This window comes from Mustela putorius, unplaced genomic scaffold (genome assembly GCF_011764305.1).
Source record: "Mustela putorius furo isolate JIRA1106 unplaced genomic scaffold, ASM1176430v1.1 tig00000228_pilon_pilon_pilon, whole genome shotgun sequence".
NCBI classification, from domain to species: domain Eukaryota; kingdom Metazoa; phylum Chordata; class Mammalia; order Carnivora; family Mustelidae; genus Mustela; species Mustela putorius.
The window spans coordinates 17,512,787-17,537,209 of record NW_025421322.1 but is presented as its reverse complement, the minus strand read 5'-3'; positions in this window follow the sequence as shown (position 1 = coordinate 17,537,209).

The following is a 24,423-nucleotide window of genomic DNA, read 5'->3' as shown; positions in this document are numbered from 1 at the left end:
ATATGCCTCCTTCTTCTTTCTGTGGCTGTATGTTTCATTTATTTGTTTGTTTATGAGAGAGAGAGTTGGGGGTGGAGACGGACAAGCAGACTCTAGGCTGAGGTTGGAGCCCTTCTCAGGACCTTGAGATCATGACCTGAAATCAAGAGTCAGACACTTAATGGCCTGAGCCACCTAGGTGCCCCCAGAGACTCTAACTTTAAGAATAAAAGTCTCTTTGACTTGAGACATAAATTAATCAGCTTCCTGCCACCCCCCGCCCCCATAACCCCTCTCAATCCATACCTATCTTCACTTCTCCTTCCATTTCTATTTGCACACATTTGCATTGAACTTTCATCTCCAAAGTACACCGTACCTTCTTAATGGCTGGGTCTTAGTAGCTTACCAATGTTTATTTTTCTCACATGGGCATGTCCATTGTGGGTCGGCTACGGTCCTGCTTCATGGACTCTACATTCTGGGATCAAGGCTTAAGGAGCGGCTTTTCTCTAGGACACTGTGGATCTTGTGACAGAAAGAAAAAAAGTGAGATTACAGTGGTTTATAAAACATTCCCTTGTCACTTTGATCTACATTTTATTGCCAAACAAGTCACATAGCCAAGCTATTGAGTAAAGGAGGCGTCTCAGGAAAGGGCCAGTTGGGAGACAAAGGCCATTTGTAAACAATATTATGCTGTGTCTTCAAGAGTTCATGCTCTGCTGTAACACTGTCCCCTTGCCACTGTCATACCCTATGGCTCTATAATCAAAACTCTATGCCTGTGTCTTTCCTATTAGCTTGGAGATGATTAGAAGTCTGTACTACACACTTTGGTGATCGGCATATATCTGGCACCCAAAATATTTGTGCATGGAAAGAGAAAAAAGGAAGATAGGAAGGAAGAAGGGAGAGAGGGAAGGAAGGAAGGAAAAAAGGAAGGAAACTAGAAAGGAAGGACAGAAGGGAGGAAGGGAAAGGAAGACTTGCACAAGTCAATAGTTTATTGATGGGGCTATCGGACATGTAAATTATGAAAATACATATATGTGACTTAGATGATAGAATTACCATGTTTCCTTTATATAATTTATAAGAGGCTCAACTCCCTTTGAGGACTAATAGATTCTTTTATCTTCTACTTTTACTTTTCTTTTTTTTCTTTCTCTCCTCTTTTGCTCTCTTTACAAGAAAATGATGCCTGTGAGTGCCTCCATAGTTATGTGAATCTTTTCCAGCTTCCTCAGTTTAACAGCGATCTCCTGGCCTATTGTCTCCTCCTTTTAACTTGGACCTGATGGTTACCAGTTTGTTAATTGATCCCTTATTACTCAAAACAGTCTTTCCAATACTTCACTATAGGGAACGTTCAATCTCTAATATTAGGACAATTAGCAGAAAATTCTGCATCCTACTTTCTGAAATTCTGTGGCTACTCTGATGAGTTTCTTCATTTTTTTCCTCCTCTTTTCTGAACTTGAAATTGTTTACCAAATCCAAGCTTTCTCTTCCGGTCTCTTGTTTCAAAGACACATCTTTTTGCTTTGAAAGCTTACCTCTTCACCGGGTCAAGTGAAGAAAGAATTCTTCCTCTCCAACTTCCTGTCACCAATCATTCTATTTTCTGTCTTTAATGTTATCCTTTCTGCTCTTTGATCTGCAAACACACATGCACTTCTCCACTTAAATAACAAACAAACCAAGCTCTTTCGAACTGTGCATCCCTCAAAACTAAACCTCTCTTTTATCTAATATATTGTGAAAGCAAAATGTATGTGGACCTCCTCCAATCTGAAATACCTATTTATTTGGTTCTTCTCTCAACAACTAGATAACTTTTTTTTTTAATTTCTCTAGCATTCTAACCAAATCATCAAATTTATTAATAATTAAATGGCTTTACTCTAATTTTTTTTAAAGATTTTATTTATTTATTTGACAGACAGAGATCACAAGTAGGCAGAGAGACAGGGAGAGAGAGAAGAGGAAGCAGGCTCCCTGCTGAGTAGAGAGCCCGATGTGGGACCATGACCTGAGCCAAAGGCAGAGGCTTTAACCCACTAAGCCACCCAGGTGCCCCTTTACTCCAATCTTTAATCTCCTTAAATATGACAGCATGAAACTGAATTTCTTCTTATCCTCCATATGTAAAATTCCATACAGTACAAATAACTATACATAATAATTGTAAATAATAAATACTATTTTTAGAGATTTTAGAGAATCTTTAAAAAAATATAAGAATTGAAAAACTGACGTGGTGTCTCCTTTATGTTCCGGTAATCCTCTGTTAACAGCTTTTCTTCTCCAGTAAGAATATCTGATATGAATACTAGTACCTCAATATATGCCCTTAATTCCTGGACTTCTATGATAGCTTATGTAATAGTAAAATTTAATAGAGCTTACAATGTAAATATCATTATTCTGATAATCCAAGGGTAACTTCTTAAACGTAAGGGAATGCTTTTAGTTTTATTTCTTATATATTAAGCAAAATTAAACAGTAAGAATATGAATAATAAACATAAGCACATTTAAGTAATGCTCATTTCAAATGTCATTTTTTTCATTTGAATTAAGATTTAGCAGTAATATGTATTTCAGTAATATATAGTTCAGCAGTTATATAAAGTTCTCAATAGCTTGCATCATTTTGAGCCTTTAGTTTTGCTTGGCATCTTCTAAATAGTCTTCTTTTTTTGTATGTATACACTACATATATGTGAAGCATGATACATATGTAGAAAGACATAGGGAGAGATAGCCTAGTAAATAGAGCTTATTGATAGATTCATGGAAGTGGAAGAATGAATGAGTGACAAAATGAATAGATTGATAATTAATGATGGACATTTGTTGATACATTCCAAATCCCATACTTTCCCATTACAACAAGCACCTAGATTTCACTTTCAAGAACCCAGTCATACTTTCTGTGTTTCAGACAGCTCTCGAGTTCTGATTCCATCCTAAGCTCTAAGGGTTGCCCCTGACTGGCTTAACCTAATCTTAGTAATTCCATTATTGCTGTTGTTCTTAATGTTTGTCAAGGTAATTGTTCCAGACTTGGCAATGGTTTTAAAACTAAGATAAACTAACAGATGCTGTTCCTCTGGTCCCAGTGATTGGTTTGGGGGGTCTACGCTAGTTCAAATGGAGGGAAGCCCCTATCTTCTCTTAAATAATTGTAAACTTGGGGCAATGCTCTTCTCTTAGATGTAAATAAATAAATAAAAAAATGCATATATGTAGCCCAAATCCATGAGGAAAAAACAGGCTAAGAATAAAGTCAACATAACAAGGAAGACAGAACTAAATTAAATACAAGCAAATGGACATGCAGCCTTAAAGATATCAACTGTGGATCAAGCAGAGGATTCTTCTGCTCTAGACTTTACAGCTTATGAGCCAATAAAGTCCCTTTATCATTTACATGAGGTGAATTTCCTTTGTTGGCTCTGACCCATATTCTAAATAACATAGATGGATATAGGTAGGTGGATAGGTAAGCAGAGAGAGAGCGAGACCAAGTGCACAACTGTCATGATTCAGGATAAAGAAATAAGAAGATGCATATGCTCTTAGAACAAAATGGGATAGGTTACTGGAATGAATATTTATCTGTGTGGTCTGTGAAAAATCTATCTGATGTACTCATTGCTAAAACACTAGTTTTCTAAATTATGCAACCAAGCATTTTATATATGACCATCTTGATCATCAAATCAGTTCATGTGGGTGACAGCTGGTGATCAATCTTCCAAAGCAATATTCGAAAGAATACAATGACCATATGCTAGTCGATCTTGTTGAGTTGCATATAAATGGTTGCATTTATTCTGATATTTTAATATTTATGAAGTAAAAAGACATCTTGGTTTTTTTTTTTTAATTTTTCAATCTCTCAAAGAAAAACAAAAGAAGATGTTTAGTTTTTGGAGTATGAACTAATAGAAGTCTCAGTACAGTGTGAAGCCAGCAAACATTCATTTGAATTGGGCATTTTATGAAACAAAATTAAATATCTAAAAAATTTTCCAAACAAATTCTGAATAAGATTTCTCATTTATTTTTTCTCTTGATATTATAATGGCACTATTATGATGTAATAAAATAAATTGTACAGATCCAGAAGAATAGGGTTTGAATTCTAGCTCTGCCATTTAACCAATAGTAAGCTGAAACAAGCTAATAAATCTCTGTAAATTCCATATAAATTCAAAGTATACTCTATATAAATGAGAGCTGTTATTGTTAATGAGTATTGAATATTGATATATGTTTTGTGGTCATGTGTGTGTATGTGTGTATGTGCATGGGTGTGAAAATCTTCTTCTTAAATAACAGTGAGTCCTGGAATAAAGATTTGTGTGTTTACATATATAATAAAAAATTATATATTATGTAAAACTAGTTAAATTTACAAATAAACTTTTCATTGATTACATACATTTGATTTGATTCAATAACTGTCTTGCTAAAGTTTTGAGTTCAATACCTTTGGGGACCTGTGATTTTATTTCTACAAGGGACATGCCTAAAGTGGGCCAGACACCTTGTAAATAGAATGCATTGGTAAAAAGCAAAACTTTATAAGAGAGAAAAAGAAATATTTAGTTTAGTCTGGGCTCAATTCACAAATGACCTGTGTTATGCTAGTCAAACCGTGTCATCTTATGGAGATTCATTTATCTTACCTATAAAAGAGGGATAATTAAACCTAATTCAGACATGTTCGGAATAAGTAATATGGCGTATGTTTTAGAAGCATTTTAAATTTCAAAGGCAGCACACAGAGATTATTACTAGGAGCTAAGTATATCTGTGATGGAAGAACAATTGGCATATTCTATCGAGTAATGGTACTTAGTAATAAGTTTAAATTTAGCGTCTTTCTTTCTTTCTTTCTTTCTTTTTTTTAGAGAGAGAGAGAGACTGAGAATGGGAGCAGGGAGGGGCAAAGGGAAAGGGAGAGAAAGAATCCTAACCAGGCCCCATGCCCAGTACAGTGTCCCAGTGTGGGGCTCGATCTCAAGACACTGAGATCATGACCTGAGCCAGGATCAAGTCAGATGCTTAACTGAGAGCCACCCAGGTGCCCAGATAGTATATTTCTTGTATATATTTCCTACTGTGTTCATCCAGGATTATCTCACAGTAAAGGGATATATCCTAATCTGAATATAACTTTTGAGAACCTCTGAAATAAGAGAAAATAACGCTTATTTGAATACTTAGTAACAGGGGTGCCTGGATGGCTCAGTCGTTAGGGGTCTGCCTTTGGCTCAGGTCATGATCCCAGGGTCCTGGGATCAAGCCCCACATCGGGCTCCCTGCTCGGAGGGAAGCCTGTTTCTCCCTCTCCTACTTCCCCTGCTTGTGCTGCCTCTCTTGCTGTGTCTCTCTCTCTCAACTAAATAAATAAAATCTCAAAAAAAAAAAAAATGAATACCTAATAAGAGGCCTTTAAAAAACAATGTGCACACAAATGTTTTCACCTAAAAAATAAACAACAGACAGTATTGTGGGACTTTATTTGGAAAGATATAATTAATACTTTTTAAAGAACCTCCAGTAATCTGTTGCATTTTTAGTGTATCCTATCATCGATAGTCCCTCTAAGAATATGAGTGAGGAATTCTTTTGTAAAATGAAGTAAGAGATACAAGGCTAGAGATGGAAAATATGAATGTCACATTGAATAAAATATATGGGAACATATAATGATACTACTGTCTCCCCCAATAAGATTCATTTGCCAAAAAAGCTGGGGTGGGCAGGATGAAAAATCAATATGTTATGAATTCTGTAATTTCTAAGTTTTTTTTTTTTTAAAGGTTGTATTTCTTCTTGGACAGAGAGAGTGAGAGAGCAAAAACGGGGAACAGCAGAGGGAGCATGAGAAGCGGGATCCCTGCTGAGTAGGGAGCGGGATGCCGGGATCCATCCTAGGATGCTGGGATCATGACCCGAGTTGAAGGCTGATGCTTAGTCATCTGAGCCACCCAGGTACCCCTAAGTTTTATTTTTCTTGAAAATCCACCCCCAGAACCATTCACCCAGTTCTCCAGAGCCATCTTCATACCGATGTTTCAAAACTACTGGGAATGACACTCCCAAATGTAAATTCCCCGTTGTTTCTTTTTTTTTTTTTTTTAAAGATTTTATTTATTTATTTGACAGAGAGAAATCACAAGTAGGCAGAGAGGCAGACAGAGAGAGAGAGGAGGAAGCAGGCTCCCCGCTGAGCAGAGAGCCCGATGCGGGACTCGATCCCAGGACCCTGAGATCATGACCTGAGCCGAAGGCAGTGGCTTAACCCACTGAGCCACCCAGGTGCCCCTTCACATGGTTTATGAGGACCTTCATGATCGTGCCTCACCTATCTTCTTCTATCCTTCCCCAGCGATTGTTGGACAAAAGTACTTCAGTTTACTTCCTCTCGTATCTTGGGATACTGCCATGATGCTTTCTATCACTTACCCGACCATAATTCAGCTGACCTGCTCCATTCATCATGAAGGTCACCCGGCCCGTGTACTTCACACTTGCAGCCTTTTTTGACAGCTCAAAATTCAGTGTGGGAACTTTTCTTCCATGAACAGCTTATCCCACAGTGTTATCATTCAATGCCTATAACCCCCAACAGCCCCCGAGCTTCATGAACATAAGGACCATTCAGGTCTGTTCACACTGCGTTCTTATCTCCTAGAGTGGGGCCTAGAGCATAAACAGCAGATTCTCTAAAGCAAATTTGGTGAAATCGTGACCTTTGTAGCTTTAATAAATTGAATTTTATTATCTAAACTTTTTTGGAGAACGTGTTATATGTTAGCCAAATACTATCACACATTCTTTTCTTCACTTAGGATGAGTTGAAACACACTGAATGAATTCCTTATAGCTCAGAAGAGATGTGGTCCTTTGAGTCCCAGCAAGGCTGCTTCCTGACTCTGATATGAGCTGGCTTCTAACACCTACATCTTTGGTTTCCAAAACAAAGTTGTATCCTACAGCAAACCTTAGCGGGAGGTAGGGAACTGAGTTCGGCATGGTTCCTGAAATTCTGCTGGAGAAGCTCACATCAAAGAAACATTTCCTGGGAATTCCTCTGAGCTTCCAATTCTGAACCATGGTGATGTTTTATTTAGGAGTTCTGACTAGGAAGCCTATTCAGTGACAAAAGAATGTTGGGAAAGAGTCATTAAAGTTCCATTTGCTCCCCATCTATGTGGGAGAACCCGAGAGAGAGCATTAACTGTTCCAGAAAAGGAACAGGAAACAAACAAGTTACTATCTAGCATGAAGTATTAAATGACTGTTATCTAAAACAGAATGAATAAAAATCTCATTTTATTTTTTTTTTCTCATTAAACTTTTGCTCTAATGGGTCTCAAAATTCTGTAACATATTTTTGGTCAAGTTGTTTCCATTAAAAAGTACCGATTTTAAAAACTGATAACTTAAAACCGCCACACACACCCACAAAAACAATGGTCCCCAAAACCTTCTCCTTTCCTTCTGAGGTTTTACAATCTATGGTTATCACTAACCTTTTACTCTTAAATTTAAATGGCCAATTGACACAAACAGTCTTGAAATCACTCTTCCACCACTGATTAAGACTTGGGTGGCAGGAATTGGAGATAGTATTTATTTAACTTTCTGAACTTTCTTGGGCAGGTTTGGTGACCTTGCCAGCTCCGGCTGCCTTTTTGTCTGTTGCTCTGATGACATTCACAGTGACTGTCTCTCTCATGTCATGTAGAGCAAAATGGCCCAGAGGAGAGAAATTCCATATAAATTCTATGTACGGCTTGCCAGGAACCATATCAACGATGGCAGCATCACGACGTTTTCAGGACTTAGGACCACCTTCCAGCTTTTTCCCAGAATGACGATCTATCTTCTCCTTCAATTTGGCAAACTCACAAGCAATGTGAGCAGTGTGACAATCCAGCACAGGTGCATATCCAGCTCTGATCTGGAAGGTTCAAGATAATCACCTGAGCCATCAAACTTGCTGCTTCCAATGCTGGGTCATTTTTGCTGTCACCATCCACATTACCACGACAAACATCTCTGACAGGTAGGTTCTTGACTTTGAAGCCCACATTGGCTCCAGGAAGAAACTCACTCAAAATTTCATGGTGCATTTCAATAGATTTTACTTCAGTTGTAACATTGACTGGAACAAAGGTGACCACTATGCTGTGTTTGAGGACAAAATTCTGGTACTGCGGGGACAGTACCAGTACCTCCAATTTTGTATATAATCCTGGAGGAGCAGACACAAAGGCTTGTCAGTTGGATGAAACAGTGGCAGAATGCAATCCAGCGCTTCAAGCAGTGTGGTTCCCCGGGCACATTTGCACTTGGTTCCTGCATGTTATCACCATTACAATCAGAAAGTGGCACAAATGCTACTGTGTTGGAGTTGTAGCCAATTTTCTTAATGTAGGTGCTGACTTCCTAAACAATTTCCTTATGTTTCTTCTGGCTGTAGAGTGTCCCAGTGGAAGCCATTTTGTTAACACCAACAAATCATTGTTTTACACCCAGCATGTAAGCCAGAAGGGCAAGCTATGGGTCTGCCCATTCTTGGAGATACCAGCTTTAAAGGCATAATCACGACAGCACAATGAGCCCACGATGTGCCTGTAAATATGTTTTAATGAAGTCTCGCGTCCTGGGGCATCCATGATGGTCACATAACACTTACTGGTCTCAAATTTCCACAGGACGATATCAATGGGGATACCATGTTTGTGTTCAGCTTTTAGTTTATCCAAGACCCTGGCATCCTTGAAGGGGCCTTTTCACATCTCAGAAGTCTCCTCAAAATTTTTTGATAGTTCCTTTGTTGATCCCACCTCATTTGTAGATCCCACGACCAGTAATGGTACGCTTGCCTGAATCTACGTGTCAATGACCAAAATGTTGAAATGAGTTTTTTCCTTTTGCATTTCGGTTTAGGTTTAGTGGTGGTTTTCATGACACCTGTGTTTTGGCAGCAAACCTGTTATGAAAAAGCTCATCTTGTTATTTTAGAAAATTTAAATAAAGAGATTCCTATGAAAGATGCATAAATATCATATTACATTCTGTTCACATTCAGGAAATTTGAAGCAATTTTTTTCTTTCCCTAAAAAAAAAAAAAATAAAACATATTTACTGATTATGTCACTTTATGCTTAATACCTTTCATAAAGATTAATTGAAGACTAGGAGAAATTAAAAGAAGAGATATTTAGGGCGCTTAGGTGGCTCAGTCAGTTAAGTGTCCTACCCTTGATTTCGACTCAGGTCATGATCTCATGGGTTGTGGGATGGAACCCACGTCAGGCTTCACACTCAAGGGCGTGTGTGGGGTCTGCTTGAAGATTCTCTCCTTCTGCTCCTCCCCCTACTCACATGGGTCCTCTCTCATTCTCTCTCTCTCTCTCAAATAAATAAATCTTTATAAGAAGAGTTTTGGAAATAAGTTCTAAAAGAGAGATTAGTAATCTAATACGGACAAATTCTCTGTAAAAATTAACTTTTGCATTCAAAAATTTGAATCGATTGGTAGACCACACCAAAGAAATTTTGAGATCAGAAGAACATAAAAATCAGAAATATTAATCAGAGCTAACCTAATTCTATGAAACAAATATAGTTTGACCCAGATAAATGAGAAGGAAAATGTCTCAAACTGATTTTTATTTTACCTGCTCAGTCCCCTGAACTTTGCTACTTAATTCTGAAAGGATGGCCTGGTAGTTGTTCTGCATACTGGATACAAACTACTGACAGAGTATATTTTTCCTTCACCCTCCTCCCCTTAAGAAATCACATTCCCACAGCATATACAAGGAAGATAATTTACCCTCTCCCCAGTTCTTCCTGTGTTCTCCGGGTGGTATATTCTACCTAGTATAGTGCCTGATAGTAACACATGTCACAAAATAGAAGGCAAGTGTTTTTGTCAGTTTTTTCTATCTTCTTTGCTACAGGCTATAGAAGACTAACTTTGCTAAAAATAATTCTTAGCTCAATGAAGGGATCATTACATACTGGTAACAGAAGGTAACTCTGTGGCCAGCCTGTGCAAAGTGAGTCTTAAAATACATACATCCTCCAAATCCTATGTATTTTGAATAACTGCAATTGTATTGCTTCGGGCAAAGTACTTGCAGACCTAAGACAAGAGGAACTGCTGGAATGTGCTGAACAATTAGCTTTTGTACTAAATTAAAACTACTTTCTTTTAATTTCAGTTGATCATAAGGCATAAAAGATAAAGAAGTTTAAAAAATATCTGAAGGGTATATGATGGAAAAAAAAAACCTTCACTGTTTCAGATTTACTAGTAATTAAGACAGCTGTGTGAATAATGAAATATGCACAAGTCAAATTTCCCTAATACCATCGATTCAGTGAATTTTGACCGGGGGTTTATAAAAAAATAATAATTTCATGCAAGCAAGTTTCAATATCTTTTTTAATTTAAGGAAAATACTGTAATAAGTTCTTTTTTTTTTTTTACTGTATTTGTCAATTGCGGAGAAGTTAAGTTATAGAGTATTTTTAAAGAAGAAAATTAAAGTTGTTCAAACCCAGCAATTACTATTTTAAAGTTTGGATTTTATTATACACAAACATATTCAAAATTATATTCTATATAAATGCATTCAAATTAAAATGGAATAATGACATATGTACTTTTTAAAAAAATTGTTCTAAAGCTTTTATTTATTTATTTGACAGAGCAAGAATAAGCAGGAGCGCTTCAGGTAGAGGGAGAAGGTCCCCAAAGGTTGGGGACCCCTATGTGGGGCTTGACCCAGGACTGACATTACCTGAGCCCAAGGTAGCTGTCTAACCAACTAAGCCACCCAGGCTTGCCTGTACTATAGTCTTTAAACTGCAAATACAACATAAGCATTTGCATGTTAAAAACAGTAAGTCTTGGGGCACCTAGGTGGCTCAGTGGGTTAAGCACCTGCCTTCAGCTCAGACCATGATTCCAGGGTCCTGGGTAGGAGCCCCACAAGCAGGGAGCCTGCTTCTCCCTCTCCCTCTTCCTGCTGCTCTCCCTGCTTGTGCTCTCTCTCTCTCTGTCAAATAAAGAAATAAAATTTTCAAAAAAATACATAAAAATAAAAACAGTAAGTCTCAAATCATGAATTTAAGATTTCTATACTATTCCATATTGTGATTTCTTATTGAAACTTTTAATTGTTGTAAATTTTTTTATTATTCTAAATAGTATTGTTTTTTGGAAGCCTGGGTAGCTCAGTCAGTTAAGCATCTGCCTTTGGCTCCGGTCACGATCCCGGAGTCCTTGGATGGAATTCGACATCGGGCTTCCTGCTCAGTGGGGAGTCTGTTTCTCCCTCTCCCTTTGCTACTCTCTCTCTGTCAAATCAAATAAACAAAATCTTTTAAATAAATAAATAATATTGTTTTAAATATCCTTATTCATAAATCTTATGATTATTGCTTTTAAATGCATCCCTAAAATACATATATCTAAAATTATGTAATACTTAAAATTATATATATACCAAAAACTATATACATATCTGAAATCATATCTACCTAAAACTGTAACTGTAACTGAATCAACACGAGTGCATTCACTGGTGAGTCCCACATACACCAGGTAGAGTTGTCACACAGAGTAAACTTTATTTGCAGCAAATAAGGCGATCACTGGGAATAACTTCCAGACCCATGACTCTCTGAGCAAGGGTGAATGGGTTCCTTTTATTTAGGGTTAGGATGAATGTTTAGTGAGGGAAGTCTTGTCCTCTTATGTAGATGTGGGCATATGGGTGCACACACGCCTTAAAGAAACATGCCTCGGTGGCGCCTGGGTGGCTCAGTGGGTTAAGCCGCTGCCTTCGGCTCAGGTCATGATCTCAGAGTCCTAGGATCGAGCCCCGAATCGGGCTCTCTGCTCAGCAGGGAGCCTGCTTCCTCCTCTCTCTCTGCCTGCCTCTCTGCCTGCTTGTGATCTCTCTCTGTCAAATAAATAAATAAAATCTAAAAAAAAAAAGAAAAGAAACACGCCTCAACATACATTGCATGTTATGTAAATAAGATTGTGCTCTTTGGGTAGAAATTTTAGTATTACATTGAGGTAAAGGTAGTTGTCGGTCATTCTAGAGGTCACTTCTTGGTCCATCTGTGCAGGTGTGAGGTAAGGGTTACAAACAAACTGGCTTGGGCTGGTGGGAGGTCATGATAGGGTAGTGGCTATCACCTGAAGGGTGGTTTTGGTTTCCATTTGCCTGTGTGAAGAGATGCACTGGAAAGAAGCACTTAAGGAAGAATGCAGGACAGAGGTCAGTGACTATAAGCAGGTGGGCAGTAGAGGTCAGGTTTTGGGGTCTAACTGGTGACCAAACCAAATATTTTTTATTTTTTTTTAAAGATTTTATTTATTTATTTGACAGACAGAGATCACAGGTAGGCAGAGAGGCAGGACTTGGGGCTTGATCCCAGGACCCCGAGATCGTGACCTGAGCCGACGGCAGAGGTTTTAACCCACTAAGCCACCCAGGTGCCCCCATATATTTTTTAAAACTGTATATATAATATCATATATAAAACAGTATATATACATAATTATATCTCAACGAGGCAGAAAAATAATAATGCAAGTTTTCTAAAGTAAATGTTCTAAGAAAAGAAAGGTTGAGGCTTGTAATCAGGAAGAAATCTGTCTAAAATGTAGTCAAGCTGAGGAGAATATTTAGGTCATCTTGGAATATAAATAAAATAAATCAGTAAACCAAGACTATGCTGAGATAACTTGTGTTTTCAGGTACTGTGTCACTATTATCACTAGCTCAGGTTACTTTCGTCTCTCCCTCACACCTCCAACTTTAGAAACTTTAGCGTTATAATTTGGTAACTAATACTTACATTATCTTCTCATGTAATATTTATTCATAATATACATTATCTGCTCTATCCTCAAATTTACATGTCAAACTGCCATCTTTCTGGCTTCAAATATGCAGTTGAACTCTATGTAACTGGTAACTAATGGGTAGATTTTTATGAACTCTTTGATATAAGTTCTCATAAGGTTTTGAAGATAAATATTTTCATATGAAGTAGAAATGCGAGGTCCTTTTGGGGAACTAAGCAACAAATACATTTTTATTAGCTTGCATGACAAGTAACAGCCATTAGCTCAAGATAAAGACACAGATCAGTTTTCATGCGAGAAAGATTGACAGCAAATATGAAATTAATACAAAGGCATTTACATGACACTCGTGACTGAATTTAAATTCATTTAGAGTGGCTGGGATCCAGAAGTTACTGTTCTTTATACTATAGTTATGGTTCTCATCAAGGAAAATTAAGTTGCCAAGTGCTCTGTGTAAATGCCCACAAATTCATATTTCTGGGTATATATATCTCTGCTGTTGTCTCTGCTACTGTCTTATTAAGTGACCTCAGATGAACTAATTAATCTTTTCCTCTTTATCCATCAAATGTGCCTACAGGGAGATCTGTCAGGCTGGTACCTACAGTAGTTCCATCAAAGAATCACATTTCAAACCAGAAGAAGGATACAAAGTAACAGTGGTGCCCAGCAGCTCTGTTTTCAGGCCTACTTTTATTTCTAACACCTGCACTTCACATCAAATTACAAAGTACAGTTGCCTCTGGGAATATCTGGAGAATATAAGTATTAATGCCAACTCTTCAGCATTTTAGGATCATGACTGAACAAAAGAAATCGTAATTATTGTTGTAGTGCAACATTAAAAAGTCAGGCTCGAACAAGTTGTTGTTAGTGGGCCAGGCATGAGGTGATGTGGAAAATATCCCAGGGAGGGGTGCAAACACATAAATAAGGAAGACTGGTCCCAAACGAGATGGATGTGATTTTCTGCCCAAGACAAGAAAGGGAAGAGCCAGAGAAGCAAATATATAGAGAAAAGAAATGCTGACATGCATGGAAACACATTGTTATTTGTTTCTCTATACCCTCTAATTCTCTGAGTTGTGACTGCCAGATTTCAAATGATCTTTTTGAGACAACACAAAGACAAGGACACTTTACGGAGCTGTGACGATCAGTAGGATAGCTGTTAACCCCGCATGTCCACTTTGCACTTGAAAGTGGCTCATGGGAACTGAGCCCATGAGAGTCTGCTTCCTGTTCATAGACTGGCTGTCTTCTTGCTCCGCCCTCACATGGCAGCGGGGCAGGGAGAATTTCAAGGTCTCTTTTATTTCATCCTTATGACCCAATCACCCACCAAAGGTTCTACCTCCAAATATTATTACAGAGGTTTCAGTACATAAATTTTGGAAGGACACATACACAATCTCTAGCAAGATCTTATTCATAATTTTTTATATTGATTACATATTGAAATGCTATTTTAGGTATATTGGTTTAAAATACTATTCAAATTAATTTTGTCTGTTCCATTTTTTTATGCGGCTATTGGAAACTTTAAAAGAATATTTGTAGCTCTCATTCCATTTATACTCTGTAGTGGTGTTAAAGAAAGCAGAGGTAGCTGTGGGTGCTGCCCAGAGGTTTTAGAGAGGTGTTGAAGATAAGGCCCTATGAAGGTGAATGCATTCATTGCACAGAAGGCAAGAAGTCCCTTCTTCCTCTCAACTCTCACTGGTTAAAGTCATCCACAGGCTGAAATATTGTGGCCAGGAAAAGGTCAGCTCCAATTATCCTTCTACTAACTTAAATTTCTTTTTTTTTTTTTTTAAATTGAGATACAATTGACATATTACATTGTATAATATTAAAGTATAGAGCATGTTGGTTTGATACATTTATATATTGCTATATGATTAGCTAGCTCCTCTATCAGGTCATATAATTATTATTTCTTTCTTCTGGTGAGAACATTCAAGATTTAGTCTCTTAGCAACTTTGAAATATAGAATACAGTATTGTTGGCTATAATCATTATGCTGTGCATTGGATCTCTAGAACGCATTCACCTTGCAACCGCAAGTTTGAATCCTTCGATCAACATCTCTCCAATTCCTTCACCCCCCAGCCCCTGACATCTACGACTCAACTTTGTTTCCACAAGTTTGGCTTTCTTAGATTCCACATATAAGAGAGAACACGCACTATTTGTCCGTCTGACTTGTCTCACTCAGCATAACGCCTTCAAGGTCCTTCTATGTTCTTGCAAATGGCAGGATTTCCTTCTTTATTACAGCTGACTGACTAGAACATTCAGTCTTCATTCTTTTCTCTCATTAACCTTTCCTCCTCATACTTAGTAATTTTCTTAAAAATGAAACTCTAAGCATGTGATCTCTCTCCTAAATATAATTCAGTATTTCCTCATTGACTACCACATAACTTCCAATATTCCTGGTCTTACATTAAATGTTTTATGACCTGGTCTCAGTTGACTTTCCACATATTTATACATTATATTATTTTTCTATATTGATCAGTTTTCACTTTAAAGCATGCTATTTTCCTTTTGTTTTCTATAAACCAGTTCACATGATTCCCCCAAGAATCCCTTACATCAATTTCTGACTAACCAATTAAATAATGGCCAAAAAAACAAAAATTCATGTCCCATCCCATGAAATCAATGAACCTGATTTGCAGGGTCATTGCACATGTATTTAAGTTAAGAATCTTAATATGAAATTACCCTGGATGGACACTATTGACACTATTGACCAATGTCAGTGTCCTTACAAGAGACAACAGAGGAGAAGGTAGGTATGGAGAAAGCCACATGAGGACAAAGGCAGAGATTAGCTGTATGCAGCCACAAACCAAGGAACACCTAAAACCACCAAAAGTTGGAAGAGGCAAGAAAGGAGTCTTTCTAGGGCCTTCAGAAAGAGTGTGGCCCAGCCATAGTCTTGACATTGGACTTCTGGCCTCCACAACCATAAGGGAGTAAATTTCTGTTGTTTTAAAAGCAACAAGATTTGTAGATGTTTATTATAGCAGCCATAAAAGTCTAATACTATTACCAAATTCTATTCATCTTGCAATGGTTTATTCTCACTCTCAAAAAGTAATGGTACCCTCCCATAGTATTTTTTTTACACATTTCTTATCTGTTACTTTCTATTGTATATAATAAGTATTCAGTAATCTATTTTACTTCCTAGTCTGTGCATTGAGAAAAAGTGATAATACTTTACAGACATCTCTATTCCCATAGTACCTACCTACCATAGTGTTTCATATATGGTACAAAAGTGCTAGTAAATATTGTGTAAATCAATACTTTGGTTTGAAATTCCACTTTGAAAAAATATTTGATTCTTCTAAGCCTTTAGTTGTTCAACAGGAAGTTCTGTTGGGTTTTTATTTTCATATTAAGGAGATCTTCAAATGCAGCTTTGAAATACGTATATATAATTACCCTCAAGATGCAGTACTTCAAAAAATTTGTTTTTTATATTTTATATATTTTTTGTTTTTTCCTTTTTATTTTTTCAGTCATGATAAGTATGCTTATTTTATTATTGTTTTAAATCTTGTTTCTTTACAATACAATAATGACTTCAAACCCAGTAAGGGTTTGGAATTAAAACACTGTATCTTGAAATGTAATCATGAGTTATATACACATTCTATCTGAAATATTATTTGTTGAAATAATCTTTGTCTTAATAAAGTATTTTTTTGTAGGACTAAAGGAAAGGCGTAGGTTGTGTATTTTCTCTTAATAATACGCTGTTACACTTTTACAAAGCTGCATAAGTAATACTTCTCTTATGTTTGTGGGAAGAATAATTATTAAAGGGAGATTGATGACAGTATAATTATATAATGTACCAGACAACATCTTAACAAACAGTTGTTTATGCAATGGTTGATTTCTGCAATAAAAAAATAACACAAAATGAAAAATAGGACTGAGTCTCACCTAATTCTAAAAAGCAAATGTCAACACATTTGAATGTAATTTCTACAATTTCAGATTATATAACTTAAAGATAATATCATTATAATAAAGATAATATCATTATAGAAAGTGGGAACTGCCATACTCCATTAATATAGTTTGATATTTTTCCAAAATAAAGTGTCCTGATCTTATCCTTAATCTAGATGTATTTTCTCATGAAGTCTCTGTGCAATTTTCCCACCTCAGTGAATTAAATATTATTCAAGAAAAACTAGCACTAGAGTATGAAAAAAGATAGAAATCAAATTATCAACCATTTTATCTTTATTCAATTAACATTTAATTGAGTATCTGGCATACAGTAGGGTCCTTTGTAAATACCTATTAAATAAACTGATCTTGCATACGGTAGTTTCTTTTTTTTTTACAGTTGACTTTAATTTTAGAAGAAAAAGTACAATCTCTTTTTTAAAGATAATTTTAAGAAGTTTTTATAAAATAAATGTGCAAGCACATTAGTCTTGTTATTAATTACCTTCCATAACAGTGTCTGAGTAACTAAATATTTTAAAATATACTTCAGTATCGCAACTATGTTATTGCTCATTATTTTCAGTGATACTCTGCCTCTTCTGTCACAAAAGGATTGCTTTCTTGTTTTCTGGTTGCCTTTCCTCCCACACAAAGAGAACTATCACCTCATTATGGAGTTCGAACTCACCTATATACTTATCTGTTCCCCATTTATAACACAACTTCTCTGTCTTTATATAGGTTGGAGTCTATTCTATTCATAAACCTCCCTTGACTTAATATTTTATTCTTGTTACCACCTTTGTCCCAGTCTGTTCCATTTTTGAGATGCAGTTCTATTCCTTTTGTGGTTTCTACAGATAAAAGCCTTAAGGTTATGGAACAGTTTGATAGTAATTCCTCATCTTGAAGATTCATATACAATCATTTGTAAGAATTAGCACCCCACTACTACATGTATCTGAGATCTGTGGTTTCGGTTTCTTATCATTTGGATTATTTTTGAGTGATTGTCTTGAAATATTGTCAAGTTCTCTCAATCAGATTTATGGATGGAATTTTACAAGATCTTTTTTTTTTATTTTATGCCATCAAGAAAATGCCTTTCAAGACTCCTCATTTTCCTCAGAAAGACCAGCTTCAGCTTCTTAAAAATATGTAGCTTATTGCCTCAACTCTTCTTGAATGCCCATCAAAACCCCAGACCTCCATGCTCCAACCTGGTCTGGTTGCCCTCTCTCTCTGTTTAAATTTGTTATCTTTGGATTTTCACCCTCCATTCTCTTTCTATTCATTTATCTATCTATTCACTTATCTCTGTGGACCTTCTATTGCTTGGTTCTCCTTTCTTGGTTTACTGTTTCAGTGAAACATATTCTGCACTAGCTCTCAAAGAAAGGAAGAAAAGATGAATAAAAGGTTAATTTTTGAGACCGTAGATACCTTATAATATCCTTACTTAATATGAATCCTTGATGGGAGAATTGCTTTGGGATAGAATATTAGATTGGACATTTACCTAAAAACATTTAAGGTTTTTCTGCTTTTTCTTCTACTTCAAATGTGGCTACAAAAGATTCTTACATCATTCTTATATATGAACTTTGATTCTAATTGTCTCTCTTTTCTTTGTGCAAGCTTTAAGACATTTTTTTTATCCACGATATTTTGAATATTTTGTGCCTGCTATGAGGAATTTTTTATGCGCTGGGATATATATTGATGAGTTGATCCTTTCAATCTAGAAAGTAATGATTTTTGGTTATGGTAACTTATTTGTATTATTTATTTCATTACACAGTTTAAGAAACTACTTTGTTGCAGAGTGTTTTGGATACTTGGAACACAAGAAAGACTAAAACAGAAAGTCTGTGCCTTTAAGTAGTTTATATTTTAATGGAAGTAGACAGATTTTTAAATATATAAATATATATGTATATGTTTCAAAGAATGTGAAAAGGTGATCAATGACCAAGGGAAAAAATAGAACAGCATAAGGCATTGGAAATCTTAGGTTACAGAGGCAGATTGCAGTTTTCAATAGGGTAGTTAGGATGGGCTGCCCTGGGAAAGAAAAATTTGAAAAAATAAAAAAAGATATGAAATTAAATGAAGGAAATAGTTATCTGATTATCTCGGTGAAGTTTTCTAGGAAAAAGGAACAGTCACCAGAATGCTGAAGAGTCTATGCAGCAACATGCTACATTGTTCAAGGGGGCACGCATGGACAGGTAATGATGAAGAGAGATATCAAAGGGAAGTGATCAAATAAGTGCACAGTAGGAGATACAACAGGGATGAAATAATGGAAATAAGGTAGATTTTATAGGGCCTTAAGGGTAGGCAATAATAATATAGTTAATTGCATAAACCACGACCCTTTTAAGAATGAAAATATGAACTCATAATAATTATGCAAGGAAAATAAGCATCATCTGAAATTTCTTGGGCAAACGAAGGCATATGTTCACGTATTATAATTGTACATAATTGTAATACATTTCATGTTTCTTTGAGTGAAGTGGGGAGTGTGTGTGTGTGTGTGTGTGTGTGCACGTGTGCAGGTGAGTGACATGACCTGAATTAATTTTTAAAGGGATGGCCATCGTTACTGTGTTGGACTCAGATGGTAGAAAAACCAGGGTGGGAACAAGGAGACAAATTAGAAGTCTTCTGCAGTAATCTGGGTGAGAAAAGATGGCGGCTCTGAATAGGGGGATGGCGATGGTGGTGTTGAAAAGTAATTGGATTCTAAATATATTTAAAGGTGTAAGTGCAGGTTATCCTTCTGGATAGGTGAAGGCAATGATAGGCAGTTAACTGGGATACTGTTTCTTCCATCTGAGTTGGAGGAAGCACAGAAAGAACAAAAGAGTTAATGCATTCAAGGAAACTCTAATGATGGACTGTTGGGCTGGGTAAACAGGAAGAAAGACATTGAGGGGGAAAAGTGCATTGTAAAGTGAGAGTATACTGGAGTAAGATCCCGAAGGCTCCCAGGAATTGTCAGATGGAGTAACGAATTGAGGAAGTGAACCAGAAAAATAAGGATTTTTTTTTTTTTTTGGTTGGTTGGTTTGTGTTTTTTGTGGGTTTTGTTGATGTTGTTGTTAGTTGTTTGTTTTGTTTTGTTGCTGTTTTTTAGAAAATGCAAATGGAAAAAATGAGGAGTTGGCATTCCTCATACTGACAAATTCCAAGAGGCCATGGCACTTGAAAATGAATGGTTGATACTGAATCGTAAGAGAGAAGTTAAGGAGCTGAGAGTTAGGATTTCAGCAGAATCATCTTGTCAGTACTGAGTAACCAGTCATTAAATTATAAATTATGTTGGAGATCATTATAAAGAGCCAGGGGCTAAATGAGCTTAGAAGTAAAAGGGAATGGCCTGAAAGCCAGTGAGTGAACACAAATGTGAAGCATTATTAAGTAACATGATTTGGTCACCTGATATTAAGTGCTGGGTTTTTATGGAGAAGGGAATACACATGGACTAGAATTGGCATTGAAACCAGTTGTCTTGAGAGCATTTATCAAACTTGGAGAATTTAAGAATCACTGTTCGTGGTCTTGTGGAGCTTGGGGAACCAAAGGTATATGAACGATCAGCTTATGGAGGGGAGGCTATTGGATGAACCTGTATAAGGATGGGCTTTATAGCATCATGACAAAAACAAAAATGAGCTAATAATAAGCCTGTACACTTATCACCACACCTACACACACACTATTACTGAGCACAAGGAAGAAAAAATTCCTCTGAGGATTTGTAAATTATCAAGTATATTTGCAGATAAAATTCACAAGACTTTTATGGCTTAAAGAAAAAAAAAGAATAAAAATTTTTATCTAAGGTGGCCCCTGTCTGGGAGTAAAGCCAGGAACTTCACTGAAGCAAAAGTAAAGTTCTTTCTGAAGGAATCATTTATATCCAGGTTTCAATTTTCTACAGAAAAAAAAAAATCCGCAGAAAATTTGCAATTGAAAAAATACAAATTCATTGTCCCCCCCAAAAAACAGCATATTGCTTGAAAGCCAAATGATTAAATGGTTAAAAGCCAACATATGACAACAAAATCATTTCCTCTAAAGGATAATATATTGGAATCACCAGAGAAAGGAAATAAATGAAAATGATTATTGTGTTTTATGGAATAGTCAAGAAGTTTGAATAGTTGTATGGAGACCAAGCAAACTGACATTAAAAAAAAACAAAAAAACTTCAATGATAAGATTTAAAGTCACAATTTGTAAATGAAAAATAAGATATCTGTAAGAAGGAAGCACAGAAGAGGGAGAATGTGGGAAGGAGACAAAAGGAGAATAACCAGCAAATAAATTTCATCTCTTTTACTTCTTTTTATTTTTTTTTTCAGTATATAACGTTACTCTAGAACATCTCCAATAATTTTGTTTCCTGAAATTCAATCTTCTATTACATTTAGATTAATTTATTTCATAGCTTACAACACCTCTTTCAAAAAGGAGGAGTAGATTTCTTGCTAAAATATGAAAGTAAGCTATTTAATATGTTATATTCAAAATTCAATAACTTTGGTTTGGAAAGTGTCCTCTCACCTTTGAATAGAATTTATTTTATAAAGTAAATATTTTTGTTGCTGTTGTAACACTAGGTTATTTATTTATTTATTATTTTTCAAGATTATTTATTATTTATTTGATATTATTTATTATTTATTTGATGTTATTTATTATTTATTTGTAGACAGAAGGCAGAGAGGCAGGCAGAGAGAGAGAGGGAAACAGGTTCCCCACTGAGCAGAGAGCTTGATGTGGGGCTCAATCCCAGGACCCTGGGATCATGACCCGAGATTAACTCAGAGGCTTTAACCCACTGAGCCACTCAGGCACCCCAGTGATTTGTTTTATATACTATCTTAGTTGAGTATAGTCGATACCCAATGTTATTTTAGTTTCAGGTGTGCAACATAGTGATTCCAAAGAGTCCCACCCAAAATTTCTAGAACTCATACACAAATTCAGGAAAGTCATAGGATATAAAATCACTGTGCAGAAATCTGTTGCATTTCTATACAGCAATAACAAGGCAGCAAAAAAGAAAGCAAGGAATTGATCTCATTTGCAATTGCATCAAAAACACTAAGATAGCTTGGAGTAAATCTAACTAAAGAAGTAAAAGATCTATACTCTGAAAACTGTGAACACTTATGAAAAAAAGTAAAGATGACACAAAGAAATGGAAAAGCATTCCATGCTCATGGATTGAAAGAATAAACATTGTTAAAATGTCCATACCATCCAAAGCAATTTATGCATTTAAAGCAATCCCCATAAAATATTACTAGCATTATTTTTTTAATTTAATTTTATTTTTTTCAGTGTTCCAAGATTCATTGTTTATGCACCACACCCAGTGCACAACTAGCATATTTCACAGAGCTAGAACAAACAATTTTAAAATTTGCATGGAACCACAAAAGACCCCAAATAACCAGAGCAAGTTTGAAAAAGAAGGACAAAACTGGAGGTATCACGATTCTGGATTTCAAACTATATTATAAAGCTGTAATCATCAAGACAATATGGTACTGGCACAAGAACAGACACAGTCCAATTGAACAGAATAGAGAACCCAGAAACTGACCCACAACTGTATGGTCAACCTATCTTCGACAAAGCAGGAAAGAACATCCAATGGAAAAAAGACAGTCTCTTCAACAAATGATATTGGGAAAACTGGACATGCAGGAGAATGAAACTGGACCACTTTCTTACATCATACACAAAAATCAATTCAAAATGAATGAAAGAACTTAATGTGAGGTAGGAAACCATCAGAATACTAGAGCAGAACACAAGCAGAAACATCTTTGACCTTGGCCGTAGCAACTTCTTATAGACACATCACCACAGGCAAGGGAAAGAAAAGAAAAATGATATTGGAACTTCATCAAGATTAAAAGCTTCTGCACAGCAAAGGAAACAAATCAACAAATCTAAAAGGCAGCCTATGACTTCTCTGTGCATTATGCTATGCTCACCACTGGTGTAGCTACCATTTGTCACACACAATGCTATTACAATATCTTTACCTATATTCCTTATGACTTTTATTCCCATGACTCATTCATTCCCTAACTGAAAGCCTGTTTCTCCCATTCTCCTTCACCCATTTTGCATATCCTGCTACTCCCTCCCTCTGGTGGCCATCAGTTTGCTCTTTGCATTCTGCTTTATGTTTGTTTATTCATTTGTTTTATTTTCTAGATTCCACATATGAATGCAATCATAGGATATTTGTCTCATTCTGACTTATTTCATTTAGCATAATACTCTCTAGGTTCATCTGTATTGTCACACATAGCACGGTCTCATCCTTGTTATGACCGTGTAATAGTTCATTGCATATACACCATATTTTCCTTATCCATTCATCTATCATTGGGCACAGGTTTCTCTCATATCCTTTCTATTATATATAATGCTGCAATAAATGTAAGGGTGCAGGTATCTTTTTATTTTGTTTTTTTTTCTGGGTAAATAGCAGTGGAATTTATTTGTTTTTGTGGGTTTCTTTCTTTTCCTTTATTTTCTTTCTTTCCCTTTTTTTTTTTTTTTGATAAATACCTAGCAGTGCAATTATTGGATCATGTACTATTTCCATTTTTAATTTTTTGAGGAACCTCCATATTGTTTTCCTCTTTGGCCATACCAATTTACATTTCCACCAATAGTGCATGTAGATTCTGTTTTTTCCACATTCTTTCCACCCTTGCTATTTCTTCTTTATTTGGCAGGTGTAAGGTACAATAAACATACTTTAGATTGTTATTTCAACATACTGTGATAGGTTTTGCCAACAAGTTTGAATGGGCCTCTGAGTAGAATCATGGTATATTAGAGTTTTTACATTCATTAGAAATTCTCTAGTCTAATCCATTATTCTATTGATAAGAATACCAATAAGAATATGAAGAAAGAAGCACATAGTTATATAATTTTGAACTGATAGTAACTTCATTGTGGATATTAGTTGTTTAGGCTATATATTCTTAATTGCTATAAAAACAGAATTTTGAATTCAAAGTATGCCAACTCATTTTTTTTAACACACTTGTTTACCATCTTTGTAACCTTATATAAGTTGATTAACATCTCTGAGCTTCGTTTCTTCATATGAAAAATGAGAATGCTACTAGCTCTTATGGGAGTTGTAATTAGGAGGGAATAAAATATGTGAAAGCCAATAAATGTTATTCAAAGCTCATAAATATTACTTTTATCATAAGTATTATTACCAACCAAAATTAAAGCAAAAATATTTCAATTTGTAAACGTTCATAAAATGAGGTCCCAACCATTATATAAATTGAGAAATGAATATCAGCATTTTCTCTTTTATTTCATTTCTGAGAAGGCTATCTTTGAAGCATATAGCTATGAACTCCAGGAATTAATTTTTGAAAGTCAGCATAGACACAAATAAGAACACATCATGTAATTAAAAAGGAAAGCATCATGCTGCTTAATCAGAAGCAAAGTA